The sequence below is a fragment of the Ovis aries genome, chromosome 10 (assembly GCF_016772045.2).
Source record: "Ovis aries strain OAR_USU_Benz2616 breed Rambouillet chromosome 10, ARS-UI_Ramb_v3.0, whole genome shotgun sequence".
In the NCBI taxonomy this organism is placed as follows: Eukaryota; Metazoa; Chordata; class Mammalia; order Artiodactyla; family Bovidae; genus Ovis; species Ovis aries.
Genome location: NC_056063.1, coordinates 15077037 through 15104886, shown reverse-complemented (window position 1 = coordinate 15104886; position 27850 = coordinate 15077037). Strand labels below are relative to the sequence as shown.

General features: G+C 38.9%; 1 protein-coding gene across 6 annotated transcripts in view; it reads left to right on the top strand.

Moving 5' to 3' along the window:
- The window catches only part of TSC22D1 (TSC22 domain family member 1), a 119831-nt gene that overhangs the window by 88304 nt on the left and 3677 nt on the right, over positions 1 to 27850 (top strand). The window contains exon 2 of one of the 6 annotated variants that reach the window (XM_042254670.1): positions 4765 to 5119. The exons of 3 other annotated variants lie outside the window; for them this stretch is intronic. The gene's annotated coding sequence lies outside the window, so the exon portion shown is untranslated. 2 more of the 6 variants (XM_060394304.1, XM_027973545.3) reach the window with 2 other exon arrangements.

The following is a 27850-nucleotide window of genomic DNA, read 5'->3' as shown; positions in this document are numbered from 1 at the left end:
TAACAGGATGGTTATTTGATTACCAGAAAGGAAAATGTGATCCCTAATTGATGTGATGAATTTGTTGGGAGCTCCAGGTGCTCACAGTTGAATTTCTACATCTTGTATTTGAAGAGAACAATTTAGTTTTGACCTTAGAAACAACTTCATTAAATCAGACATTGACAATTTAATAATTTTCACAAATTTTATGAACATTAATATCAGTATTTAAGATTTTAAAATAAGTCTTACAATATCTTGATTAATATTTTTCTAAATAAGCAGTTTTAGAAGTCACAGTTTGTTTTAAAGTTTGAAGTGGTGAAGGTCTTTTGAATAGGTACCACAAGGTGGCAGGAGTGTGTTTTCATAGATTCTTTTTGCTTTGATGGCCTGCAAATTCTTGGTTATCTGAGATTAGTGTTTTCCATGGTTAACTGTTAAGCATTTTCTATACCAGAACTTTTAAATTTTAACTTTTCTAATGGAAAACCTTTAAAGTACATTCCCTGTTTTCCTGAATTCTTAAGCAGAAAAATATACTTAGCCTTTATCAATAGGCCTTTTGAATACCAGTTATTGGATTGCGATTAACATGAAGTGCAAGATAAAGGTGGTGTGTGAGGAATGAGGACTTGGCCCTGCAGAAACGCTAGAACTGTAAAAACTTGTGCTATTTGTGTTAGCTTGCTTTTCTGCATATCTACATTTTTTCCTGGCGAAGTGAAGTCAATCATGTCGAGTGCCAGACTCTGGTGTAGTAGAACATAATTGCTTTCTGCAAAATTAAACAGCAATGAAGACAGCCGTGCCTTTTTCCCAGGAGTCGGGCGGAGAGCAGAGGGGAGGAAAGAAAATAAACTATGAGCCTTAAAAAATCTTCATCAAAGACCGCTCTGGTAAAGCAACCCCAGACCATGAGGACTAGGATTCTGTAGTTACGAGGGACATTAGAAACTAGTATAGCTGCTTGTGGAACAACTTTTCAGAAGTATTTCCTGTGTTTTAGATTCTGGGTTGTACATAATGTGTATGAAAGAGATAATACTGATTATAAAAGATATCTCTAATTATATACTTAGAGATGGATGTATTTCCATGGTGACTGTTTTCTTGCTCTGGTCCTAGAGCTGTTTCAAGGCTGTTTGTGCCGTTACTGATGATACAACAAGTGTTGGGTAAAATCTTCAGTATCTTGAAGGCTTCATTTTTTGCCGGAACCTTTTTCTCCCCTCCCACACACTTCCAGTTGTTCCGTGAATCTATTACAGCAGAGGTTTGGGCTAAAAATAGGTTTTCTTTTGGATTTGTTTCCTTCACTAATTATTTGCATATTTTTTGTAATCTTTGGAAAGATATGGGTAAAATTCATGGTACCAAATTTCAAAACAAATCCATTTAACCTCCCATAAGCCCCAAGAAAGCACTGTTGAGCTCTCGTGATGAAGCTCATTGAAGAAGAAGATGTGGCTTCCTTCCGCACCCATTTATTTCTCTGGCTTTCTGGAATGTTCCTTGACCTGCCTTCTGAGTTAATGAGAGAACTCTGAAAGGGCTGCAGAGAAGCCCCTGGAAATGACCATTAAGTTAGCTCTATCTGAAATAGGTATCAGGGCACAGACTCTCAATCCTTTCTTCTCAGTTCTCCTCAGTGACACGACCTATAGTAGATGTAGGAGTTTCATGACTAAATATATGTATAAACTTCCCTACCTTGTAGTTTAAGCTTGTACATGCTTTCCTCCTGGTAAGGTATTATACGTTTTTAGGTAAAAGTGATGTTCAAGATTTGCAAACTGGTTTTGTGAATTATATAAAAGATTCATGCTCTAAGAAATAGCCAGAACCCTTCCGGTTACCCATGGGCAGTTTTTGTGTAACTGTACAGGCTGGAGCGGAATTAACTGTAATTTTGAGATTACCCGAAAGATGCAAGAGGTTAGCTGTGTTAAGAACATCTTGCTATACATTCTGCCAAAAATTGAAGAACTGTGAGTAAAAGCAGCATGGATCAAACCCAGGTCTCCTGCATTGCAGGTGGACCCTTTACCATCTGAGCCACCAGGGAAACCCACTTAACAACTGCAGAGTTTTTTGAATTATATCAAATAATATCAGGTTTGTTTTTTGTAAAAAAAAAAAAAATTCTTAATACCTTTTCTCCGATCCTCTGATTGTTGCTGGTATCTTACTCTGGTCTAGTGGTTCTTAGCCCATGCCTCATTTGATATTACCTGGGGAACTTTTAGGACTTCCCTGGTAGCTCAGAGGGTAAAGCGTCTGCCTACAATGAGGGAGACCAGGGTTCAGTCCCTGGGTTCAGATCTCCTGGAGAAGGAAATGGAGACCCACTCCAGTATCCTTGCCTAGAGAATCCCATAGACGGAGGAACCTGGTAGGCCACAGTCCATGAGTTTGCAAGAACTTTTAGAACCTACCGATGCTCAGGATTCATACAGGGCCAATTAAATCAGGATGGACTTGAGGCTCTGTATTTGTGAAAAGCCTCTCACTTGAGTCTAAGGTTCAGCCAAGGTTGAGAAGCATTGAATTAGTCTGTCTCATCACAGACAGACCCCACCCTACCCTGCCTGGCACAGTTCTGTTAGACAAAGGAATGCCTCAGCCATGTGAAGTGAAAACAGCTCTCCTGTCTGGCAGAGAATTTGAGATGGTAAAGAGAAAGCTTCTGGAAGCCTGTGTTTTTCCTGGTGGGCTGTCCTTGTTTTCCTGTCTCTGTGCTTCAGGCCTTCACACTTGTATTCCCATATTAGATCCAAGTCCTCTAGAGCCGAAAGAACTGTCCTTAATGGTGCAGGCATTTATTCTATACTATGACATGGATGTTTCTAAAGACCCCACTTTGCAAAATTGCATGCCAAAAATAAGGTTGCTTCTGGAGAAAACCGAGTCAAGCCGATCACTCAACACTTAGGCAACTTTTGTAACTAGAGCACTGAGAAAACAAAAATTTGGTGCCAGCTCAAGAGCTGAACTTCTCATGGTAGATATTAAACACACACACACACAAGTAGGGTGAAATGCCAGCAACATTTTAATTAGCGCAGAGGCAGTGGGTGCTAAGATAACACAGAAGGAAATTGAGCTCTCAGCTAGGCAGGCTGCTGTGGGGTGGGGTGCAAGAGGCAGCTTCCTTGGCAGAAGCTGAAAGCTACACAGAACTGGGGGCTGGCTCTCCTGGGGAAGCACTTGCTTTGAAGTTTTGTTAAATGCAGCAGCAGGGCCTGCGGCTCTTTGTGTGCCTGCTCAGTCGCTTGGTCGTGTCTGACTCTGCAACGCTGTGGACTGCAGCCCACCAGGCTCCTCCGTCTGTGGGGTTCTTCGGGCAGGAATACTGGAGTGGGTTGCTATTTTCTGCTCCAGGAGATCTTCCAGGGATCAAACCCACATCTCCTGTATTAGCAGGTGGATTCTTTACCACTGGGCCACCTGGGAAGTCCCTGGAGCTCTTCGTTTTCTTGCTAAAGGTTGTAATTGACTGACTATGCTGGCTATTTGGACTTCCCATCCTGGGAGACATTTGCTGAATGGATGAATGACTTAGAACTTCTCTAATGAAAGTGATGGGAGCAGTCAGAGATGGGAGCATTGCATATACTCTTTGAAAAGATGGAACAATGCAAGTGACAGCCTTATGGAAAGTTTAGGAAGCTGAGGAAGACATCATCCTCCATCCTCTTCTACTGCAGTCATACTCGAGTACTCTTACTATTGTTGTGGTATTATTATTACATGACCTTTTGAAATATACATTCTATCAGTTTTCTATTGCTGTAACAAATTACCCTGAAATTTAGTGGCTTAAACCAACAATAAATATTTATTATCTGTTCAGTTTCTGAGGGTCAGGAATAGCTTAACTGGATGGTTCTGGCTCAGGGTCTCAGGAGGTTATGGTCAAGATATCAGTCAAGGCTACGGTCATCTGAAGGTTTAACACTGGGCTGGAGGATCCACTGTCAAGATGGGGCACTCAGATGGTCGATGTTGGGTGTTAGCCAGATGTCTCTTAGTTCCTTGCCATGTGGACCTTTTCTACACAGGGCTACGTGAGGGTCTTCATGACATGACAGCTGGCTTTTCCCAGAGAGAGTGATCAAAGAGTCTTAGAAATCACACACCATTGTACAGTATTTTTCCCAGGTCAGCACTCTTCACTGTGGAAGGGGGCTGAGCAAGGGTGTTATTATCAAGATGGGATGGTCACTGGAGGCCGTCTGGAAGGCTGGGTACCACACGTATGCATTCGTGTTGATAGCTGTCATTGTAAATAGGTGCAGTCTGTATCTTTGTTCACTTAGTACTTTCATGTCGTTTAGTTTCTATTATTTGTGATATCTATAACTCCTTAGTTTCTAAACATGAGATTATAAAATGTAATATACATAATTTTCTCTAAAATTCAATTCAGCAGACATTGAGTGCTTTCTGTATACATGCTGCTGCTGCTGCTAAGTCGCTTCAGTCATGTCTGACTCTGTGCGAGCCCATAGACAGCAGCCCACCAGGCTCCCCCATCCCTGGGATTCTCCAGGCAAGAACACTAGAGTGGGTTGCCATTTCCTAGTTAAGCATTTAAAATTTGCCACTGTATACCTGAATATATGAAAATGTAAGCCATGTACATACATTTAAAAATAACTCAATTATGGGCACAGTCAACAGTACAGAAAATGACTGATTTTTCTTTTCATTTTTCTTTCATGAATTGACCTACTTTCCTGGCATTGCTCTTTGACAATTACTGTGATTGGACTGCAGGTAAGGATTCTTTTAAACTTTTTCTCTTTTATTATAATCTTAAGAGCAAATGAATGTAAATTTGCAAATATAATTTTTTTAAATGAAATCCTTGAATGAAATACCACACATTTAAGGATTTAGACATTTCTTTCAGAAGGCCATCTTCAAAGAGAGAAGTAGTCTCTTTATATCAACTTCCATATGAAATTCGATAGTTAATCTGAATTCCCACTGACCCATCTCTGAGTTCAAGTGCATAGTGTTAAACCCTTGGGCTGGTCACCAGCTGAACTTGTAGTTCAGAGTCAAGAGTGCTGCAGTTTAGCCAAAGATACTGTTTCTGTAATTCTGGGTAGAATGAAGATTAATACAGGTATGTGAGCAGTCTGTGAGTGTGTCATAGTTGAAAGTGATTTACAGATGTTAGGTTACTGTTGTTGTTATTTGATTGCTATTACGTGTCCGGCTCTTTTGTGACCCCATGGACTGTAGCCTACCAGGCTCCTTTGTCCATGGGATTTCCCAGATGAGAATGCTGGACTGGGTTGCCATTTCCTTCTCCAGGGGATCTTACTGACCCAGGGATCCAACCCGTGTCTCCTGCATTGGCAGGCAGATTCTTTACCACTGAGCTACAGGGAAGCTCCAAAGAAATGTCCATGGACTTTTAAACTGAAATTTCATAATTTTAGGAAATCATACATAATTTTTATAGTTATTTATACTTTCTTCCTTATGTTTATACATAGATGATGATGTCTAATTTTGTTACTTTATCAAGTAAAATTGAACCCTTTGATCAACACTTGAGAATTATAGAATCAATTTTCTTTTGTTTTTTTTTTCAGAATTAAGATTAGCAGGGATATGGACTGAAATTATTAAGTGGATCTTTTTTGTTGAAAAGAGTGACATAATTTGAATTACTTTTCAAATTTCTTAAGCATTCAATGTGTATAACATACATCTAAAATCTTATTTATAGTTATGTACATTAACTTAATTTTTATACATTTTGTATTTTAATATAAGCTTTACTTTTCACAGATAAGTAAATAGTATTTAAATATTTCCTGACAATATTCACCATCTTTTTTTAATTGAAATATAGTTGACTTATAATATTAGTTTTTAGTATACACATAGTAATATTTGGCATTTTTACAGATTACACATGCTATAATATTGTTGACTATATTGCTTGTTCTATACATTTCTGTGACTTATTTATTTTTAAACTTGTGCTTTGTACCTTTTAAAACCCCTTCTCCTATTGTTCCCATCCCCACCCCTTCACCACCCTCCAGCCGCCCGCAGCCACTTGTTTGTTTTCTGTATATGTGAATTAATGTTGTTATATTTGTTCATTTGTTTTGGTTTTTAGATTCTACATATAAGTGAAAACATACAGTACTTCTCTGTCTTATTTCACTAAGCGTAATAACTCCAGATCTATCCATGCTGTTGCAGATGGCAAGATTTTTTCTTTTTTGTGGCTGAGTAATAGCCCTCCCTCCCCCAGCCCCCCATGTGCGTGTCACACCTTTATCTGTTCATCTGTCAGTGGGCACTAAGATTGCTTCCGTATCTTGGCTGTGGTAGCTGATGCTGCAGTGAACACAGGTACATATTTCTTTTTGAGTTAGTATTTTCACTTTCTTCAGATAAATACCCAAATGGTGCTCTGGATTGTTTGGTAGTTGTATTTTTAATTTTTGAGAAACCTTCATAATATTTTCCATAGTGACTGTACCCATTTACATTCCCAGCAGCAGTACACAAGGCCTTCTTTTTCTCCAGATCTTTGCCACTTGTTATTTCTTGTCCTTTTGATGAGCGCATTTTGACAGGTGTGAGGTGATATCCCCTTGTGGTTTTGATTTGCATTTCTCTGGTGATTAGTGATGCTGAGCATCTTTCCATGTGCCTGTTGTCCAGCTGTATGCTTGCTTTGGAAAAATGCCTGTTCAGGCCCTCTGCCCATCTTTCAGTTGAGTTGGTTTTTGATACTGAATTGTATGAGCTCTTGATATGGTTTGGATAGTAACCCCTTATTGGATGTGTTATTTGCACATGTCATCTCAAGTTGTCTTTTTGTTTGCTGATAGTTTCTTTGCTATGCAAAAGCTTTTTAGTGTGATCTAGCTCTATCTGTTTAGTTTTGCTTTTGTTGACCTTGCCTGAGGAGATAGTTCCAAAATAATATTGCGAAGACTGATTTCAAAGATTGAACTACTGATATTTTCTTCTAGGAGTTTTATGGCTTCAGAGCTTATATATTTAAGTCTTTAATCCATTTTGGATTTATTTTTGTATGTGGTATGAGAAAATGGTCACATGTAGTTGTCCAGTTTTCCCGACACCACTTACTGAAGAAGCTGCTGTCTTATCCCCGTTGTATATTCGTACCTCCTTTATTGTAGATTAAGTGACTGTATATTTGTGGGTTTATTTCTGGGCTCTATGAAGGAGGCTATTAGGACTGGAACATAGTTTGGGACATCAAGTAAATAGGTGAGGGAAAAAAAAAAAAGAGGATTCTCTAAAGATATTAAACAGAAGTATTGGGAATCACTCTCTGAACTAATTCATCATATGTGCATGCTCAGTCACGTCCAACTCTTTTGTGACCCCATGGACTGTAGCCTGCCAGGCTCCTCTGTCCATGGGATTTTCCAGGCAAGAATACTGGAGTGGGTTGCCGTTCCCACCTCCAGGGGATCTTCCCAACCCAGGGATCAAACCCACATCTCGTGCATTGGTAGACAGATTCTTTACCACTGAACCACCTGGGAAGTGCTTCATCATATTACAGAGATTAAGGCAAAACTTTAGCTGTCTTTTTAACAACTTAATGAAGTCTTTTTTAGGATGACGATTATGAATTGGTTCTTGGGATAATTTTTATGTGTTAGGGATTCTCATAGTTGAAAAAATTTCTTTTGGGTATAATCTGTAACAATACTATTTATTAATTAGGCTATTCTCAGGCAACTTCCTGTTTTAAAAAGTAAATGGAGAAATTTACTGACCTTTCGATTAACTCTAGTTATGTCTGAAACCAAGTAGTTGAGAGCATGAGGTCATGACTTTAATTGCTTGATTAACCTGATTGATGTGAGAAATGCTAGGTTCTTTCCTTGTGTTACCTCCCCATTGTATATAGAAAGAAGTGATTTTTGGAAATTTGAATTTTCATGGGCTCCAAAATCACTGCAGGTGGTAATTGCAGCCATGAAATTAAAAGACGCTTGCTCTTTGGAAGAAAAGCTATGACCAACCAAGACAGCATATTTAAAAAGCAGAGACATTGCTTTGCCAACAAAGATCTTTCTAGTCAAAGCTATGGTTTTTCCAGTAGTAATGTATGGATGTGAGAGTTGGACTATAAAGAAAGCTGAGCGCTGAAAAATTGATGTTTTTAAACTGTGGTGTTGGAGAAGACTCTTGAGAGTTCCTTGGACAGCAAGGAGATCCCACCAGTCCATCCTAAAGGAAATCAGTCCTGAATATTCATTGGATGGACTGATGCTGAAGCTGAAACTCCCAATCCTGTGGCCACCTGCTGTGAAGAATTGACTCACTGGAAAAGACCCTGATGCTGGGAAAGATGGAAGGCAGGAGGAGAAGGGGATGACAGAGGATGAGATGGTTGGATGGCATCACTGACTCAATGGACATGAGTTTGAGCAAGCTCCAGGAGTTGGTGATGGACAGGGAAGCCTGGCGGCAGTCCATGGGGTCATAAAGAGTTATACACAACCGAGTAACTGAACTGAACTGAACTGAATTCCAAAGTAGGGTTAGATAGCATCACTGATTCAATGGATATGAACTTAAGCAAACTCCCAAGAGACAGTGGAAGACAGAGGAGCCTGGTGAGCCTGGTGTGTCCATGAGGTCGCAAAGAATGGAACAACTTAGCAACTCAAAAACAACAAATTTCAAAGTATAAAATCTTTAAAGCAGCCTTAAAAAGACATTACCGATCAAGGAATAAGTAGATTTGAAATTTTACAATAACATATCTGAAGTCAAAGGACTAAAATAACATCATAGTTGCTTTTAAGAGTTTTTTGAAAGTGATAACTTTAATTGGAATTAAAAAGGCTAAGTCAGCATCATTTTGGCGTCTCTCTCTTAGGCCATAAGAGGAGTTGGTGAGATGTATGGAAAGACTAACATGGAAACTTACATTACCGTATATAGAATAGATAGCCAGTGGGAATTTGCTGTATGGCTCAGGAAACTCAAACAGGGGCTCTGTGTCAACCTAGAGGGGTGAGGAAGGAGATGGGAGGGGACTTCAAAAGAGGGGATATATGTATACCTATGGCTAATTCATGTTGAGGTTTGACAGAAAACAACAACATTCTGTAAAGCAATTATCCTTCAATAAAAAAATGTTAATTAAAAAGAATAGAATTGTGTATGCTATTAGGAGAATGAGGAGAACTTTCATTGATATCAGAACCTTAGAAACACAAAGAGGCTCATATTTGATAGAATCTAGTCTAGTCAAGGCTATGGTTTTTCCAGTGGTCATGTATGGATGTGAGAGTTGGACTGTGAAGAAAGCTGAGCACCGAAGAATTGATGCGTTTGAACTGTGGTGTTGGAGAAGACTCTTGAGAGTCCCTTGGACTACAAGGAGATCCAACCAGTCCATTCTGAAGGAGAACAGCCCTGGGATTTCTTTGGAAGGAGTGATGCTAAAGCTGAAACAGTACTTTGGCCATCTCATGCGAAGAGTTGACTCATTGGAAAAGACTCTGATGCTGGGAGGGATTGGGGGCAGGAGAAGAAGGGGACGACAGAGGATGAGATGGCTGGATGGCATCACTGACTTGATGGACGCGAGTCTGAGTGAACTGCGGGAGTTGGTGATGGACAGGGAGGCCTGGCGTGCTGCGATTCATGGGGTGGCAAAGAATTGGACATGACTGAGCGACTGAAGTGAACTGAAGTGACTTGGGAATAATCAGTCTTCACTAATCCATCTGATAATTGGAATTGGATCCTAGAATTCTTCTATTTTGATATAAACAGACTTGGACATCCTTGGAAAGTTAGTTTTCTAAGTCCATCCAATAGTATAAAACAGTGTCAGTAGCCATAGTTCTTAGACTTAGATCAAATGTGTGCACGTATAATAATATATATAAACTCCTTTTTCCATTAACTTGTATATCATTGCTGGAAATTCTTTAGCAGTTTTCTCTTCATTCTCTGCTTCACAGAGAATGACAGCTGGAAACATTAAAATTATAGAGATTTTTGAGACTACTAGTCATTAGTAGCACTGTTAATAAAAGAAGCAACTTCTGCAGCATCTAGCGATTTCCATTTAAGATCTTTGTGTAGAGACGGTGCTTTCTCTTTGATTGTGAGGAAGGTTGTTCTTGTTTTTTTTTGTTTCATTTTGTTTGGAAGTCAGGAAGGTTTCCATTTCTTCTGTTTATTAGGAGCTTGTCCTTACTGGCTTCACATCACTTGAAGCTGCTGTAGCTGTAAGTGTTTCTTTTATGTTCAGGTGCTCTTCGGTGGCCCACAATGTGGGTTCCTTTATGCTTGTTGCTCTGGAGAGATTTCACGTACTCTCATGTCTTTGAAAACATCCTATTCTTAGCTTCTTCCTCATTAGTTAAAAGTTTTTCCTTTTTCATGCACTGCTTGATTTTTTTTTTTTTTAATTAATGTATAGCTGATTTACAAAGCTGGTTCGGTTACACACACACACACACACACTATAGTCTTTTTCAGATTCTAGGTTATTATAGGATATTGAATACAATTGCCTGTGGTATGCAGTAGGTCCTTGTTGTTTATCTGCTTTGTATACAGTGCTGTGTATCAGTTAATCCCAACCTACTGCTTGGTATTTTTGAACCAGGGTCGTTAGACATGTTTGGGATTTGAATGAGTGCTTTTTTTTTTCTTTAATATACAAAAGTTAGAAAAGTTAAGATTTGCGAAAGAATAGCAAACAGTCTTGTAAGATATCAAACTATGAGTAGCTGCTAATATGCTTGAGATGTGTGTGTGATTGTTTTTCCAGGCAGCCTGATCCAGCTGGATGCGGTTTCCTGTGTTCAGCTAATATTGCTTGAGCACATAAGCCTAAGCAAAATGTGAAATATGAATTATGCTCAAGTTGTTCTGTAATGTATAGGCTGTATTGGAACAATTTGTGTTTTCCCAATATGCTTTACAACAGAACAGATTGTGCTTGATAGTCTCTTTTAATTTAAAAAAGCATGATCTGTAGCTCTAGGAAATTTTCTTGCATTATTTTATGATACTTTCTTCTTCATATTCTCTGTTTGGTTTGCACAGATTTTGAGTTTCTATTGAACGTTTGCTGCAGGTGTTAGTCCTTCTAAACTGCTGTCCTGGGACTTCCCTGGTGGTCCAGTGGTTAAGACGCCTCACTTCCGATGCGGGGCAGGGAGGGCGGCACAGGTTTGATCCCTGGTTAGGGAACGAAGATCCCACATACTGCGTGGCATGGCCAAAACATAAAAATAGAAAAGAAAGCAATCCAGCTTTTGAAAAACTGCTGTTTTTTCTCTTCTTTCCTATTTTTCCCTTTTTGGTATTTGTTCTGGTTCTGAGATATTTCTTCAGCTTTACTTTTCATACATTCTAGGAAATTTTCACTTGTGCTTTTATAATAGCAGTTTTTCAATTTCCATGAGTTTTTGTAGTGTTTTTTTGTTTTCTACTCCACCCCTCTCCATCTCCATTATTTTATCCATGTAATCTTTTAGCATCTTTAAAGCTTCTTCATTCTCTCGGTTTCCCCCAGGTTCCTTTTTCTTTGGGTGGTGGTTCTATTAGAGAGTAGTTAGGCCTTGCTCAGTTATCGGTGTTCTTGCTTGGAGAATCCCAGGGACGGGGGAGCCTGGTGGGCTGCCGTCTGTAGGGTCGCACAGAGTCAGACACGACTGAAGTGACTTAGCAGCAGCAGCAAGGATAGGTAAGGGTCTGTTTTTCTTTACAGACTCTCATTTTGCCTGTACGTTGTACTTTGAGAAGCCTGTGCTTTAGAAGTATTGGATTCTTCAATGCATATCAGCTATCTTCTGATACGTCTTACTTTGTCTTGCTTCTGTATGTCTTGCTTTGGTTTCAGCTTGATGAATTGCCATCTTTTTTCCAGGCTGTTGAAATCGACATCTCTCACGTTTACTCTATCCTTCTGTATTTAAAACCAGATTCCCCATCTCTTTAGAGTGGTTTGTTGGCAGCAATAGGGATAATATAATTGACTGTGTCCAGTCTACCATATTCACTCGGAAGTAGCTTTGAACAGCTTTGTAGCTGAAGGAAATAAACTCTGTGAGATTCTTATGGCTTCATGAAGCTATATAAACGAAGATTCAGAGAAGAGAGCTGTCACTATATTTCTAGTACTGGAACTTTGTAGGCGGATAATTCCACAAAAGGACATCACTTGTGTATAGTTCCAGGCAGGAAAAGTTTTTGAGTTTTTATTGAAAGGTGAAAAGCACCCCTAAATAATCACTGAAGAAACTAGTTTAGGAGCATACCAAATGGTATGTAATATGTATGGCTATATTGCTATTAAATGTTCTGCAGTGCTTCTTAAATGCACTGTGTATCATAATGCTGATTTCAGCCACGGTTCTGCCAGAGAAGAAAGGAGTCTTTCGGAGTACCAAGAAAGCCAGGGCCATCCCTTGCATTGTGTACCACTCACCACACAACCCCATGGTGCTTCATGATGGCTTGACGTTGTATGGATTCATGAATATCAGATGAGCATTGCCTCTTCCTGTTCTGTCTCTTTGATGTCCTCTTCCATGACTGATTCCTTCATTTCCTTCAGGTTTTAACTCGAGTCACTTTCTCATGGAGGGCTTTCTTGATGACTTTATCTGAAATTTATCCTCTCTGATCGTGGACATTCCCACTTCCATTCTTTTTCTCCTCAGTATCATCACTGTCTCCTATACTATTTAACTTAAAATTTTTTAAAATTTATTTTTATTGAAGTATAATTGATTTACAGTGTTGTGTTTCTGCTGTACAACAAACTGAATTAGCTATGTGTATGGCAGAAAGTGAAGAGGAACTAAAAAGCCTCTTGATGAAAGTGAAGAGGAGAGTGAAAAAGTTGGTTTAAAGCTCAACATTCAGAAAATGAAGATCATGGCATCCGGTCCCGTTACTTCATGGAAAATAGATGGGGAAACAGTGGAAACCGTGTCAGACTTTATTTTTTGGGGGGCTCCAAAATCACTGTAGATGGTGATTGCAACCATGAAATTAAAAGACACTTACTCCTTGGAAGAAAAGTTATGATCAACCTAGATAGCATATTCAAAAGCAGAGACATTACTTTGCCGACTAAGGTCCGTCTAGTCAAGGCTATGGTTTTTCCTGTGGTCATGTATGGATGTGAGAGTTGGACTGTGAAGAAGGCTGAGCGCCGAAGAATTGATGCTTTTGAAGTGTGGTGTTGGAGAAGACTCCTGAGAGTCCCTTGGACTACAAGGAGATCCAACCAGTCCATTCTGAAGGAGATCAGCCCTGGGATTTCTTTGGAAGGAATGATGCTAAAGCTGAAACTCCAGTACTTTGGCCACCTCATGCGAAGAGTTGACTCATTGGAAAAGACTCTGATGCTGGGAGGGATTGGGGGCAGAAGGAGAAGGGGACGACTGAGGATGAGATGGCTGGATGGCATCACTGACTCGATGGACGTGAGTCTGAGTGAACTCCGGGAGTTGGTGGTGGACAGGGAGGCCTGGCGTGCTGCGATTCATGGGGTCGCGAAGAGTCAGACACAGCTGAGCAACTGAACTGAACTGATACATATATTTGGTCTTCCCTGGTAGCTCAGATGGTAAAGCATCTGCCTACAGTGCAGTAGACCGGGGTTCAATCCCTGGGTGGGAAGATCCCCTGGAGAAGGAAATGGCAACCCGCTCCAGTATTCTTGCCTGGAAAATCCCATGGACAGAGGAGCCTGGTAGGCTACAGTCCATGGGGTCGCAAAGAGTCGGACATAACTGAGCAACTTCACTTCACTATACGTATATTTGGAAATGGCAACCCACTCCAGTATTCTTTCCTGGAGAATCCTGTGGACAGAGGAGCCTGGTGGGCTGCTTGCTGTCCATGGGGTTGCACAGAGTCGAACATGACTGAAGCGACTTAGCAGCAGCAGCAGCAGCAGCATACATATATTCCCTCCCTCTGTGTCTCCCTCCCAGCCCTCCCCCATCCTACCCCTCTAAATGAATATTCCTTGGTTTAGATCTCTATTGAATCAGAAGGTGGTTCTCTGCCCCATCCTACAGTAGATGAGATAAACGCTGTACAAAGCACACAGTGTCTTTGAACTTCACTTTCTAAACCTACAGAAGAAGGAAATTAGAACTAGATGATCTCTAAGGGCCATTTCAGCTCTAAAATTCTGCAGAGACCAGTAAAAGAAACCCTCAGGCCCAGTGAAGTCACAGAGTTGGAGTCCGAGAGACTGTAATATGGAAATACATCCCTTGATCAAAGCAGAAGGTATTTATTAAACACATAGTGTCCCTAGCACAGAATTATCTTTTCCAATTGCTAATGTTTACCTAAGTCTGCATTTGAAATTCAGGAGCTATGTGATCCTCTAGTATTTATCTTCACCTTTGTAAATAAAACTGCTCAATTGAGCTTCATCTACTTGTTTCAAGATCACCAAGGACCGACTCTAATGGCCCTAGGTGGTTCTCTGTGTACAGAATAATGGTTAATATTACTCCCCACTGGCTCTTCTTTTTCTACTGCTTATCATTGTTGTTATCATAGGGAAATTAACATTAAAAAATAGCTTAAAGTAACTAGTTACTTTTAAAAAGTTAAAGAAGAGCCTGAAGCATCTGTTTTCCATAGCTGTGCAAAGGTAAAATAGAAATAGTATTCATTCCTGATAGACTTGCACAAGGTTCTTGAAATGGCAAATCATAGTCAGGGTAACTTCTCACTTCTTCAGAGTTTTATGTTTTTTGATTCCAAAATCTTTGATGCCCATTTTGCCCATGGCTTCTGATTTTCATAATCTACCACAGTTTAGCAAAAGCAGTGATTTATGAAGAAGCTTGGCTTTGAGGAGCTTATTTTTATGACGATAAAAAGGAGAAAAGAGAATGTTAATCATTTGAATCCTGTTGACTCTTTTAGCATAAGGGCATCATTTTGGAATTAATACTTATGTTAGGGACTCCCCTGGTAATCCAGTGGTTAAGACTTCACCTTCCAGTGCAGGCCTTCCCGTGCAGAGGGTGCAGGTCTAGTTCCTGGTCAGGGAGCCAAGATCCCATGTGCCCTAGGGCCAAAAAACAGATGCAGAACAGAAGCAATGTTGTAACAAATTCAACAAAGACTTTAAGAATGATCCACGTCAAAAAAAATCTTAAAAAGATAGTTATATTAAATAAAACAAATTATATAGAGAGGCATGTGCAGACAGGTATGGAAGAACCAGAGATTGCTTCTAGAACTTTAATTTAAAAGTAATTGTACATATTTAGAGAGAAAATATACAGAAAGAGATAGGAAAAATATATTTATAGAGAGCCTTATGTGTGTGTATAAATAAATAAAAGGTTAGTTTAAATTTGCTAGTATTTTGTTAGGATTTTTGAAATTCTTCCTCTGAGCAAGTAATTTGTTGAGTCTTCTAATCCTCATATGGGATTTAGGAAACCTGTAATATCAATATACCTCTGTTCTTCTGCAGGTTAATTACCAACAAATTTGATAGCTTTAAGACAAAGCAAAATTGTAGTTTAAAATTCAAGCCCAATAATACATTTCAAATAATTATAGAGCAGTTAGTTCTGAAGTAGACATTTTTTTTTAGTTCTGGTCAGTGAAAGTATTCAAGTCCTTGTATTATAACTTTTTAGTAGCTTTTTTTTTTTAACTCTTTGCTTTTACTTTAAAATATTTTTAGTCAAAATACATGCATAGGTAACTAGAGAAGTAAATTCATAGAAACAGTAGCATGATGATTACTGGGGCCCGGGTGGGGGATGGGTGTGGGGAATTATTTAATATGCATGGTTTCAGACTTGCTAGAAGAAAAAGTTGTAGAGATCTGTTTTACAACAAGGTATATACTCTTAACAATACCGAACTGTACACTTAAGATGATTAAGTTGATAAATTTTAGGTTATATGTGTTTTACCACAATAAAAAAATACACATGCATTTATAAAGATCAGGTAGAATTAATAGAGAAAAATATTAGCTGTTCCTTCTTTTTATCCTCTTGGCTGCTACCTAGCCACTATTCTTTCATTTTTTTAAAGTGTGATTTACATACAGTAAAGTTTCTCTCTTTAGTACACAGTTCTACAAGTTTTGACAAACACAAACAGTGGTTATACCATCACCACAATCAAGAAATGAAACAGTTCCATCTTCTACAAAAACCTCTCCTCTCTTACCCCAAGGCTCTGGCAACTTCTGATCTGGTCTGTTTGTTTGTCTGTTTGTTTTTTGTCCCCATAGGTTTGTCTTTTCTTAACCGTAATATATTTGAGATTCATTCGTGTTCCTGTGTGTATCAGTACTTAATTTCTTGTTATGGCTGAGTAGTATTCCATGGTATAGGTGTACCATGATTTGTTTATCCATTCTGCAGTTGAATGACATTTGGGTTGTTTCCACTTTTGAGCGATTATGACAAAGGGCTTCCTTGGTGGCTTAGCAGTAAGGAATCTGCCTGCAATGCAAAGAGCCACAGGAGATACAGGTTTGATCCCTGGGTTGGGAAGATCCCCTGGAGGAAGGCATGGCAACCCACTCCAGTATTCTTGCCTGGAGAAACCCATGGACAGAGAAGCCTGGCAGACTGTAGCCCGGCAGGCTTCTCTGTCCATATGGTTGCAAAGAGCTGGACATGACTGAAGCGACTTAGCACGCACTCACTAACTTAGACTGGGATTATTGGGTTTTATGGAGAATGAGTCTAACTTTATAAGCAACTCCTGAACTGTTTTGCAAAGCGGTTATACCATTTTGCATTCCTGCCATCAATACATGAGCATTCCAACTGCTCTGCAGCCTCATCAGCAGTTGATATTTTTAGGTTAGCTTTTTAAAAGATTTCCCCCCTTTGATATCTCATTGGGGCTTCCCTGGTGGCTCGGATGATAAAGAATCTGCCTGCAATGCAGGAGACCTGGGATTCAATCCCTGGGTCGGGAAGATCCCCTGGAGAAGGGAATTATGTTGCTGTATCTCATTATTTAGTTTGCATTTCTGTAATAATTAATAATGTTTAACATTTTTTCATGTGCTATTTACCAATCTTCATCTTCTTTGATAAAGTGTTGTCCATTTTTTAAAAAAATTGGGTTGTTTCCTTGCTATTGAGTTTTAAGAATTCTCTATATATCTAGATATAAGCCCTTTATCAGATGTGTGGCTGGCAATATTTAATTACAGTCTATAGTTATATTTTCATTCTTGTAACCGTGTCTTTCAAAGAACCAAAATTCTCCATGTTAATAAAGTCTAGTTTATTGATTTTTTTTTCTCTTTTATGGATGGTGCTTCTTGTACCATATGTAAGAAATCTTTGCCTAACCCAAGGTCCCAAGGAATTGTAGTTTGAGATTTTACATTTAAGTCTGTGGTCCGTTTTAAGTCGATATTTCATGTGGTGAAGAGGAATGGGTCAAATTGGGTTTTGTTTTTTCATATGCATCTAGTTGTTTCAGTACTGTTTGTTGAAAATATTATCTTTCTGCACGGAGTCAGTTTTACATCTTTGTCAAATCAGTTTCCATAGATGCATGAGACTGTCTCTTAACCTTTCTGTTCTATTCCATCGCTCTGAACATCTGTCCTTTTACCAACACCATACTATCCTGACAAGAGTAACTTTACAGAAAGTCTTGGATTTCTTTTGTCAGCATTTCTTAGTTTTCAGCATACAGATTTTATACGTATTTTGTTAGATTTTACACCTATTTCATGTGTTTTTATTATTGTAAATGGAATTTTAAAAATATCAGCGTTTAATTGTTTATGCTAGTATGTAGGAATACAGTTGATTTTTCTGATTGAACTTATATCCCATGACTTGGGTAAACATGCTTATTGTTAGTTCCTGTAGTTTTTTTTTATGCATTCTTAGGGATTTTCTGTATAGGCAATGTTGTGCTAAGTTGCCTTAGTCATGTCCAACTCATTGCTACCCTATGGACTGTGCAGCTCGCCAGGCTCCTCTGTCCATGAGATTCTCCAGGCAAGAATACTGGAGTGGGTTGCCATGCCCTCTTCCAGGGGAGCTTCCTGACCCAGGGTTCAAACTTGAGTCTCTTAGTCTCTTGCGTCGGCAGGCGGGTTCTTCACCTCTAGCACCACCTGAAAAGCCCCATAGACAATCATATTATCTGTTAATAGGACAGTTTTATTTTTTCTTTTTAATCTGGATATCCATTCTTTTGGTCTTTCTTCCTTTTTTTTTTTCCTGCCTTATTGCCTGCCCGTTACTATTACCTCCAGTGTCATATTGAATAGTATTGCTGAGATTGGCCATTCTTGCCTTTTTTCCCAATCGTAGGAGGAAAGCATTCATTCTTATATTGTTAAGTGTGATGTGAACTGAATGGTTTTTATTAGGTTGAAGAACTTCAGTTCCTATTTTGCTGAGAGTTTTTTTTTTATTATTATTAATGGATGTTGAATTTTATCAGATTGCTTTTTCCTGCCTCAGTTGAGATGGCCATGTAATTTTTCTTTAGTCTGTTGACTAAATCATACAGTGAATCGTATTGATTTTCAGATGTTTACCTTGCCTTCTCAGAATAAATGCTATTTGGTCCTGATTATATAACTGGTGTCAAGTTGCCAAAACTTTTTAAATTTAAATTTACTTATTTTAGTTGGAGACTAATTACTTTACAATATTGTATTGGTTTTGCCATACATCAACATGAATCCGCCACAGGTATACACGTGTTCCCCATCCTGAACCCCCCTCCCTCCTCCCTCCCCATACCATCCCTCTGGGTCATCCCAGTGCACCAGCCCCAAGCATCCTGTATCCTGCACCGAACCTGGACTTGCAATTCATTTCTTATATGATATTATACATGTTTCAATGCCATTCTCCCAAATCATCCCACCCTCTCCCTCTCCCACAGAGTCCAAAAGACTGTTGTATACATCTGTGTCTCTTTTGCTGTCTCGCATACAGGGTTATCACCAAAACTTTTTGAAGAATTTTAGTATCTCTGTTCAGTAGGGCTATTGGTCTATAGCTATCTTCTCTTTTTTTTAATAGCATCATTGCCTGATTTTAGTATTAGGGTCATGCTGGCCTTGTAGAATGAGTTGGGAAGTATTTTCTTCTCTTTAGTGTTCTGGAAGAGAGTTTGTATAGAATAGGTATTATTTCTTCCTGAAATGTTTACCAGTGAAACAAACCATCTGGGCCTGAGGGTTTTGGCATAGGAAGATTTTAAATTACAAATTAAGTTTTAAAGGAGACCATTTAGGTTAGCTGTCTCTCCTGAAGTGAGTTTTGGTAGTTTTTGTTTTTCTAAGAATTTGTTCGTTATATCTAACTTGTTGTATTTATTAAAATAAATGTAATATGCTATGTTTTTTTTCCTCAGTTCAAAATATTTCCCAATTTCCCTTTTATTTGACCTCCATAGGTTATTTAGGTATGCGTTATTTCCAAATATTTGGAGATTCTCCAATTAATTTTCTGTCATTGATTTCTAATTCAATTCCAATATGTGTATACAGCATGCTTTGTATGATTTGAATTCTTTTAAATTTATTGAGACTTGTTTTGTGGCTCAGAATGTGGTCTCTCCTGGTAAAAATGCCATGTGTGCTTGAAATGAATGTGTAGTCTGCTGCTCCTGGATGGAATGTTCTACAAAAACCAGTTAGGTCAAGTGCTTGACAGTTACTCAAGTGTTCAGTATTCTTATTTTCTGTTTACTGTCTTTCAGTTACTGAGGATTGTTGAAAACTACAGTTTTGGATTTTTTAAATTTCTCCTTACAGTTCTATCAGTTTTTGCTTAATACAGTTTGAAGCTCTATTATCAGTGTTTAAACACTTAGGATTTTTATGACCTCTTGATAAATTGATCCTTTTATTCATTAGGAAATGATTTAGCTTTGCAGTCTACTTGGTCTGAAAAATGTAGCCTTTTCAGCATTCAGCATCTGATTATTTTAACACAGAGGATCTTCTTCCATTCTCTTATTTTGCCCATTTATGCCTTTATATTTAAAGGATTATTTCTTAAAGCCAGCAGTAGTTGTGTCTTGCTTTTTTATCTAATCCAACAGTCTCTACCTTTTAAGTAAGGTGCTTAATTGAGAACATTTACATTTAATGTGATTATTGCTGCAGGGTTTAAGTGTACTGTCTCATGGTTTGCTTTTTGTTCAGCCCTCTTTTCTTTCTTTCTCCTTCTTTTAGATTGTATTTTCTCTAATGATTCCGTTTTATCTTCTTTCTTGGCTTAGTATTAATAGGTATTACTCTTTGTATTGTTATTTCAGGTATTACTTCAGAGTTTGTAGGGTCCACCTATAAGGTCCACATCTACTTGTTAGTAATCTAAGAACTGTACAGCAGTATCCATTCCTTCTTCCCTCCTGGTCTGTGTTCCACTTTGTCATACATTTTACTTCTATGTATGACATAGCCCCTCTTCACTCACATACTGTTACTAATTTTGCTTTAAACAGTCAGTTATTTTTTTAAAGAGATATAATTTTTTTTTAAGAGAAATAATAGTTAAGGGAAATATTTTTGTGTTTAACTACATAGTTCCCACTTCTGACACTCTTCATTCTTTTGTGCAAAATTTCTTATAGTGATAAATTTCTTATCCCTGGCAGTAATTGAGTCCTTCCAGCTTTCTGAAAAAGAATTTCATCCTCTTTTTTTTTTTTTTTTAAATACTTATTTATTTGGCTGTGCCAGGTCTCAATTGCAGCACGCAGGATCTTTCGTTACCGCATGAAAGATCTAGTTCCCTGAGTAGGGATTGAACCCAGGCCTCTGCGTTGGGGGCACAGGGTCTCAGCCACTGGACCACCAAGGATGTCCCTCATCTTTATTTTTGACAGATATTTTCATCGGGGACAGGCTTGTAAGTTGGTAGACTTTTCAGAATTTCCTCTCAGTCCTTGAAAGATGCTGCCACACTCTTCTGTCCGCCAGAAGTCCGCTTCCAGTCTCATCTTTGTAGCTCTGTGTATAATCTAGCTCTTTCCTCTGGGCAGCTTTTAGGATGGTCTCTATCGCTGGTTTCAAGCCATTTGATGATGATATACCTTGCTGCAGTTTTCTTCATAATTCTCTTGCTTGAGGTTTGTTTAGCTTCTTAGATCTATTTTTTTCCATAAAATATGGAGAAAATTGCCATAATTGCCTCAAATATTTTTCCCCTTCCTTCCTCTCTTCTTCAGGGACTTCACTAGAGATTTATTTGGTTGTTTGAAATTGCTCCACGGTTCAATGATATGGAACAATATTAATTTTTTTGTTTTGTCTCTGTTTTGTTTTGGTTTCTATTGCTAATATATCACTAATATTTCTGCCCTGTTTAATCTGCTGTTAATCCCATCTTTTTTCCCAAATCATATGTTTCATCCTGTAAATTGGGTTTTCAGCAGTTAATATGCTAATGTTTACCTGTACTTTCTTGAACATATAAAACATGGTTATAATAATTTCAGTGTCCTGGTCTACAAATTATATCATCTCTGTCATATCTGGGTCATATTGATTGATCGATTTTCCTCCCCATCATGAGTCATATCTCCCTGCTTGTTTGTATGCCTGGTACTTTTCATTGGATGCCAGACGTGAATTATTGGTTTATCTCCGAGCCTTATTTCGAGAAAAAATTAAGTTACTTGGAAACAGTTTGATCTTTTCAAAGCTTCCTTGTATATTTATCTATTTTATTTTTCATTGAAGTCTAGTTGAATTACAGTGCTTTGTTAATTATTGCTGTGCAGCAAAGTGACTCAGTTATTCACATATACACTCTTTTTCATATTCTCCTCCATTGTGGTTTATCATAGGATACTGAATACAGTTCCCGGTGCCGTCCAGGCGGACCTTGTTGCTCACCCTTTCTATATATAATAGTTTGCATCTGCTAACCCCAAATTCCTACTCTTACCCTCTCCCACCCCCTTTCCCCTTGGCAGACACCCGTCAGTCCAGAACTAACTTTTCATCATGACTTCGGCACTGTCCTTCTAAATATCTGGCGTCCTGTGTTTGCAAGTTTATTTTTCTTTCTTACCCAGGCTGGTGGCAACACCAACCCTGTGTGATTTCCAGAAGCTGTTCTGCTGCTTCTGTTGCTGGCTCTTCCCCAGCCTCAGGCAGTTTCCTCACCTGTGCTAAGTACTCACCTGAAACCTGGGAGCAGAGCAGCTCCTGGAAGACCCCATTCTCCCTCTTGAAAATATTTTTTAATCAAAGCAATACCTGTACATACCTAAAAATAGAGTGAATAGAAACAAAAGTTAGCAATTTCCTTTTTTCAGTCCATAAATTTATGCCTCAGCAGGCAGCCACTTTTAATTTCTCAAATTTACCCACACATGTCCATGTAATAATATATTTATACTGTTATTTCTTGCTCTGTCAAGAGCATTGTAGGTATTATATAATCAAGTCATAGTAGAGGAGGATTTAGCACTTTTACACCATTCTTAATAGACATTGTTTTTTCCTACCATGCATTTCTTCTTCCCACAACCTTCCCAGTAACCTTAACTTTTTAAAGTTAAACCAGTAAAACAATTTTAAGAATTATTATAGTCAAGTTTTATCTATGAGCATTCTTTTCTTTTCCTTTACTTTTGATTTCTGCAAAACTGTAAAACTGTCTCTGAACTTACTTAGTTGTTCCATTAGATCTGGTTCATACCTGGCTTTAGCCCCCTCCCCCCACAAATGCTCGGATCTATTACATCATGTCTCTGTTTATTCGCACCAAAGTGCTGCCTCCCAAAGGCTCTCACTTCCCCCCACGATTACATACCTGTTGCTGCTAAGGTTTGCTTATTAGCACCTGCCATCCCCAGATTTCCTTCCCCATCATCTTCTTTTGGGCTTTTTCATTACATCATGCAGCATCTTAGTTCCTGCACCGTGGATCGAGCCCATGCCGCCTGCAGCCATAACCACTGGACAGCCAGGAGCATCCCTCATTATCCTGTTGGTTCCCTTCCTCCTCTCTAGCATTTGAGTCCCTGCTTCATGTTTCTCATGCCATCTTTTCTTTCTGGGGGAATGTATTTTTTTTTTTTAATTTCATTTTATTGTGGTAAGAAGACTTAACCTGAGACCCACCCTCTCAAAGTTTTACATTTTCAACATCGTATTATTGATTTCAGGTGCAAGGTTGTACCGCCAGTCTCTAGAACTTATTCCTCTTGCTTTAAACCCCTTTCCCTGATTTGCTCCTCCATTTCGGTTTCTAAAATATCTGAAAATGTTCTTGTGATACGTTTACATTTAAATGATTTCACCAAGTAAAAAACCTTTCTCTCTTAGAATTTTATAAGCAGTTTCTCCATTGTTTCCCAGTGGCCAGAACAGCCATTCTGATACTGGTACCTGTGTTTGTACCTTGCTTTATTCTGTTTGGGAGCTTTTAGGATTTTTCTCTGTCCCAAATGATCTTTAGTTTTGTCATGAGTGCTTTGGTGTAGGGCTCTTTTCATTGATGGCGGTCGCCATTTGGTCATCTCATATAATCAGGAGACTTGCACCCTTCAGTTCTGGACATACTCTCAAATTATTTCTTTGGTAATTGCCATCCCTCTGGTCTCTGTTTTTGGAATTCACTCTGTTTTGCTCTTGGCCCTCCTCCTAGATGGACCCGTTTAGTGTCTTGTATCTCATGTTTCCATCTCTGTTTCTTTTGTTCTGTTGTTTTGGGGAAGATTTTCTCAGCTTTATCTTCTATCTTTTCAATGGAAATCAAGGAAATTTAAAGTACGGTTGAATTTTTCTTAATTTTTTTGACATTCTTTCTTGTTCCAACAGTGTGCAGGACCCCAACAATAAAACATTATTCGTGGTTTATCTGCAATTCAGCTTTAACTTGGAGTCCTGTAGTTTCATTTGCTAAACCTGGTAAAATGACCCCCAGCACCTAGTGAGAGTGGACCAGAAAGGGAAGGTGGCGAGCAGTCCATAGACAACAGCTGTTTGGTCAAGCTCGGGGTTCTGTGCTTTAGCCTCTTCTGCGGCAGTCAGTTTAGATTTGCAAGGAGTTTGGATAGAGGGACAAACAGGTTATCTTGTGTGAGTGGTGGGTCACCAACTGTACCTATATTGTTGTTGCTGTTGTTTAGTCACTAAGTCCTGTTTGACTCTGTGACCCCGTGGACTGCAGCACGCCAGGCCTCCCTGTCCATCGCCAACTCCTGGGGTTTACTCAAACTCATGTCCATCGAGTCAGTGATGCCGTCCAACCATCTCATCCTCTGCCTCCCCCTTCTCCTCTAGCCCTCAATCTTTCCCAGCATCAGGGTCTTTACCTATATTGTACCTATCAAGTTTGGAAGAAGAGCACATGCCACTGAATTAGCATATGTGCTATTAATATGCAGAAGTGATTGAACTTGAATCCAGGTAAAAAGCACTTAGGCAAAACAGAACAGAACAAAATCAACAACAGATAACCACCCAGTCTTAAAGGTCTGGGCCTTTTCCTGTGATCGGATTCCCCACTGGAGTGAAACCTCTTGACCTCTGCCCAGTGTCTGAAGGGGACCAGTATCATCCATGCCTTCAGGGGTCTCTCCTGGAGGCATGCGAGTGTTTATCCTGTCCTTGGTTAAACTCAGGGCACTAAACTCACAGATGTTCTATTTTGCAAATGGAAGAACCTTTCTGTAATAGCTGGAAAGTAATTTTAGTCCTCTGGGCCTCAGACATTCCTGACCCGTGGACTCTCCTCTAGAGAGATCTCTAATCTCGTTGCCTTCTTTTTGAAATTATGTCTTTTTAGTTTTCCATTTAAAATCTATCTTATCCAAGCTACCACATAACATTGAGCAGAGTTCCATGCTCTATACAGTAGGTCCTTGTAGGGTATACATTTTAAATATATCTCTGTGTACATGTTCACTCCAAACTCCCTAACTCTCCCTTCCCCTCATCCTTTCCCCCAGGGAGAGTGGATACTTGTTTGTCTATGTATGGCTTAGTCTCTTTGCTATTCACCTGAAACTGTCACATCATCATCAATCAGTTGCACGTGTGTGTGTGTGTACAGAATAAAAAGTCAAAAAAAAGAAAGTCAGACTTAACAAATCTAACAAAAGGTATAACATTCATAGAGATTAACATTTTTTCTCTAATTAAAAAGAAAATCTTTCTTAAAGGAACCTAGCACATTTATCAGAGAAAGCAATGGCACCCTACTCCAGTACTCTTGCCTGAAAAATCCCATGGACGGAGGAGCCTGGCAGGCTGCAGTCCATGGGGTCTCTGAGAGTCAGGCACGACTGAGCGACTTTACTTTCCCTTTTCACTTTCATTCATTGGAGAAGGAAATGGCAACCCACTCTAGTATTCTTGCCTGGAGAATCCCAGGGACGGAGGAGCTTGGTAGGCTGCCATCTATGGGGTCGCACAGAGTCGGACACGACTGAAGTGACTTCGCAGCAGCAGTACATTTATAGAAAAGATAGGAAAAGAAATAGATTTCTAATTATCTTTTTTCCCAGCAGATTCTCCAGAAATATATTACAGATGTTCAAGGGTATATGTGCAAGGATGTTTCTTGCAAGTGTGTCTAAAATAGCGAAGTGTTGGTGATGACCGTAATGTCCCACTGTAGAGATATCGGGTAAACAGACTGCAGTTCGGATATTGGCTTCTATTAGGTTAATACGTGGATGATCAGTTGGAATGAATGAAATGAAAACATGACCAGCTTGTAACTTTCTATTTTCAAGAACATCACGAATAAATAAAATTCAGTTAATTTATTAATCTTCTTAAACAAGTGGGAATTTAAAATTCTTTTCTATATATGATCTTAGAGTTTTGGTTTTTTTTAAGCTCTTTTTACAACTTAAGCGATGCTTTACTTTTTCCTGTGTAGTTGACATTCCATTTAAATTTGTAAGTGACTTAATCACATAATGATAACTAGCAACTTAGCAACTTAAAATTTCCTAAAGTAAAGGATTCTGCTTAAGAGAGAATGTTTGAGAGAGGAAAGACCATATGTGGGTTTGTGTGTGTATGTATGTAACTTTAAAAATATATAGAAACTATAATGTAGTAAATAATAATTGTGCCTAGATTCATAGACATACAGACCACATATCTGCTTCCCAAATAGTGATTTTTGAGCTTCTACTTACTGTTTTCCTTTTGAAAATAAATTTGTATCATAATATATAATTTTTGTAAATTATAAATATGCCAACACATATTTGAATAGCACTTGAATATCATTTGTTATTCAAAAGCAAAGCTTTAAAGTTTAGAGAACAATATAAACCTTACAATGACAAAGAATGATACTGCCTTGGTGTTTTAACCCCAAGGAGAATTAATTGCCCTTTCATCAGCTTCCACATTCACCAGATTTGGTACCTAACCATTTTGGACAGTGTCTAAAACCAAACACACTCTGCCAACATTGGGTCAACTACGAAGACTAAGAGGCTCCACTAGCAACTTAAAATTTGCTAAATTAAAGGATTCTGCTTAAGAGAGAATGTTTGAGAGAGGAAAGACCATATGTGTGTGTGTGTGTGTGTGTGTGTGTGTGTAAATAGAATACATACCTATATATGTTCTGTGGTCAAGTTTTATGTTGGAATTATTTGTGATGATACAATTTGCTTATTTGAAAGTCTTTAGTATTGAAGTTTTTTGTTTCTGTTTTTATAGGATTATGCCATTAGAGGGCAGTATTGTAGAGGCTTAAATGTACCTTCTTAAACACTGAATTGCCAGCTGTTTATAACCTATAATAATCAAGTGACCCTAAGGCCTTAGACTTATAGTATAAACTTTAAGCTCAGTTGGTACATTCTTACAAATATTTTAAGTTAATAGAAGAAAATTATGTAACGGGTTAAGCTTTTTCACACTCAGATCTTTTAATTTTGGTTTAGAGAAGGGAATTATTTGGTCAGTGTGGCTATAACGTTGACATACAGACTTTACAGTATCTCAGTTCTGCTGATGTAAGAAGGCTCAAAGGACTGACTCTTACAGAAATTGCACTTAACATCTAAAAACTTTCACTTAAAAGTGAAAATAGATGTATGTAGGAAGCACTCCAATCCTCTTGCCTGGAAAATCCCATGGGCGGAGGAGCCTGGTGGGCTGCAGTCCATGGGGTCGCTAAGAGTCTCGGACACGACTGAGCGACTTCACTCTCACTTTTCACTTCCATGCATTGGAAAAGGAAATGGCAACCCACTCCAGTGTTCTTGCCTGGAGAATCCCAGGGACGGGGAGCCTGTTGGGCTGCTGTCTATGGGGTCGCACAGAGTTGGACACGACTGAAGTGACTTAGCAGCAGCAGGAAGGATTCAACCTGTGGGGTTTTTCTTTACCCACCCCCCTCCCCCCCCCAGCTATACACGGAAGGAAATGCAATTTTAAGGTTTATGGCAATGGGAACTTTTGAGATCTCATTTCATCTGGTAGATTCCTTTTGGCCTCAATTTATATATGTGTAGCAAAGACTATACTGTTTTTTGTTTCTACACATAATTGATAAACTCATAGAAAGGCAGAATCTCTCAAAAAGGAAATAAGACTTTTTTCCTCTAAAATTCACTAGCTTAAAAAAAAGTATTATTACAATATAGTTATCTTTATAAATAAAACCACCCTTAAAGTCCTCCAATTACTGCTGCCTGTTACAAAGAGATAATTGAAATCGAGATACTCCAGCTCCTGCGAGTCTTTAAGTGCTGGGACTGGGCATGCCCAGTAGCTCAGACGGTTCTGGTTGCAAATAAGCAGCTTTCGCCGTTCGGCAGCCACGGGGACAGGCAGCTCCAGGGACGGGGTCTGACTCCCTTAAAC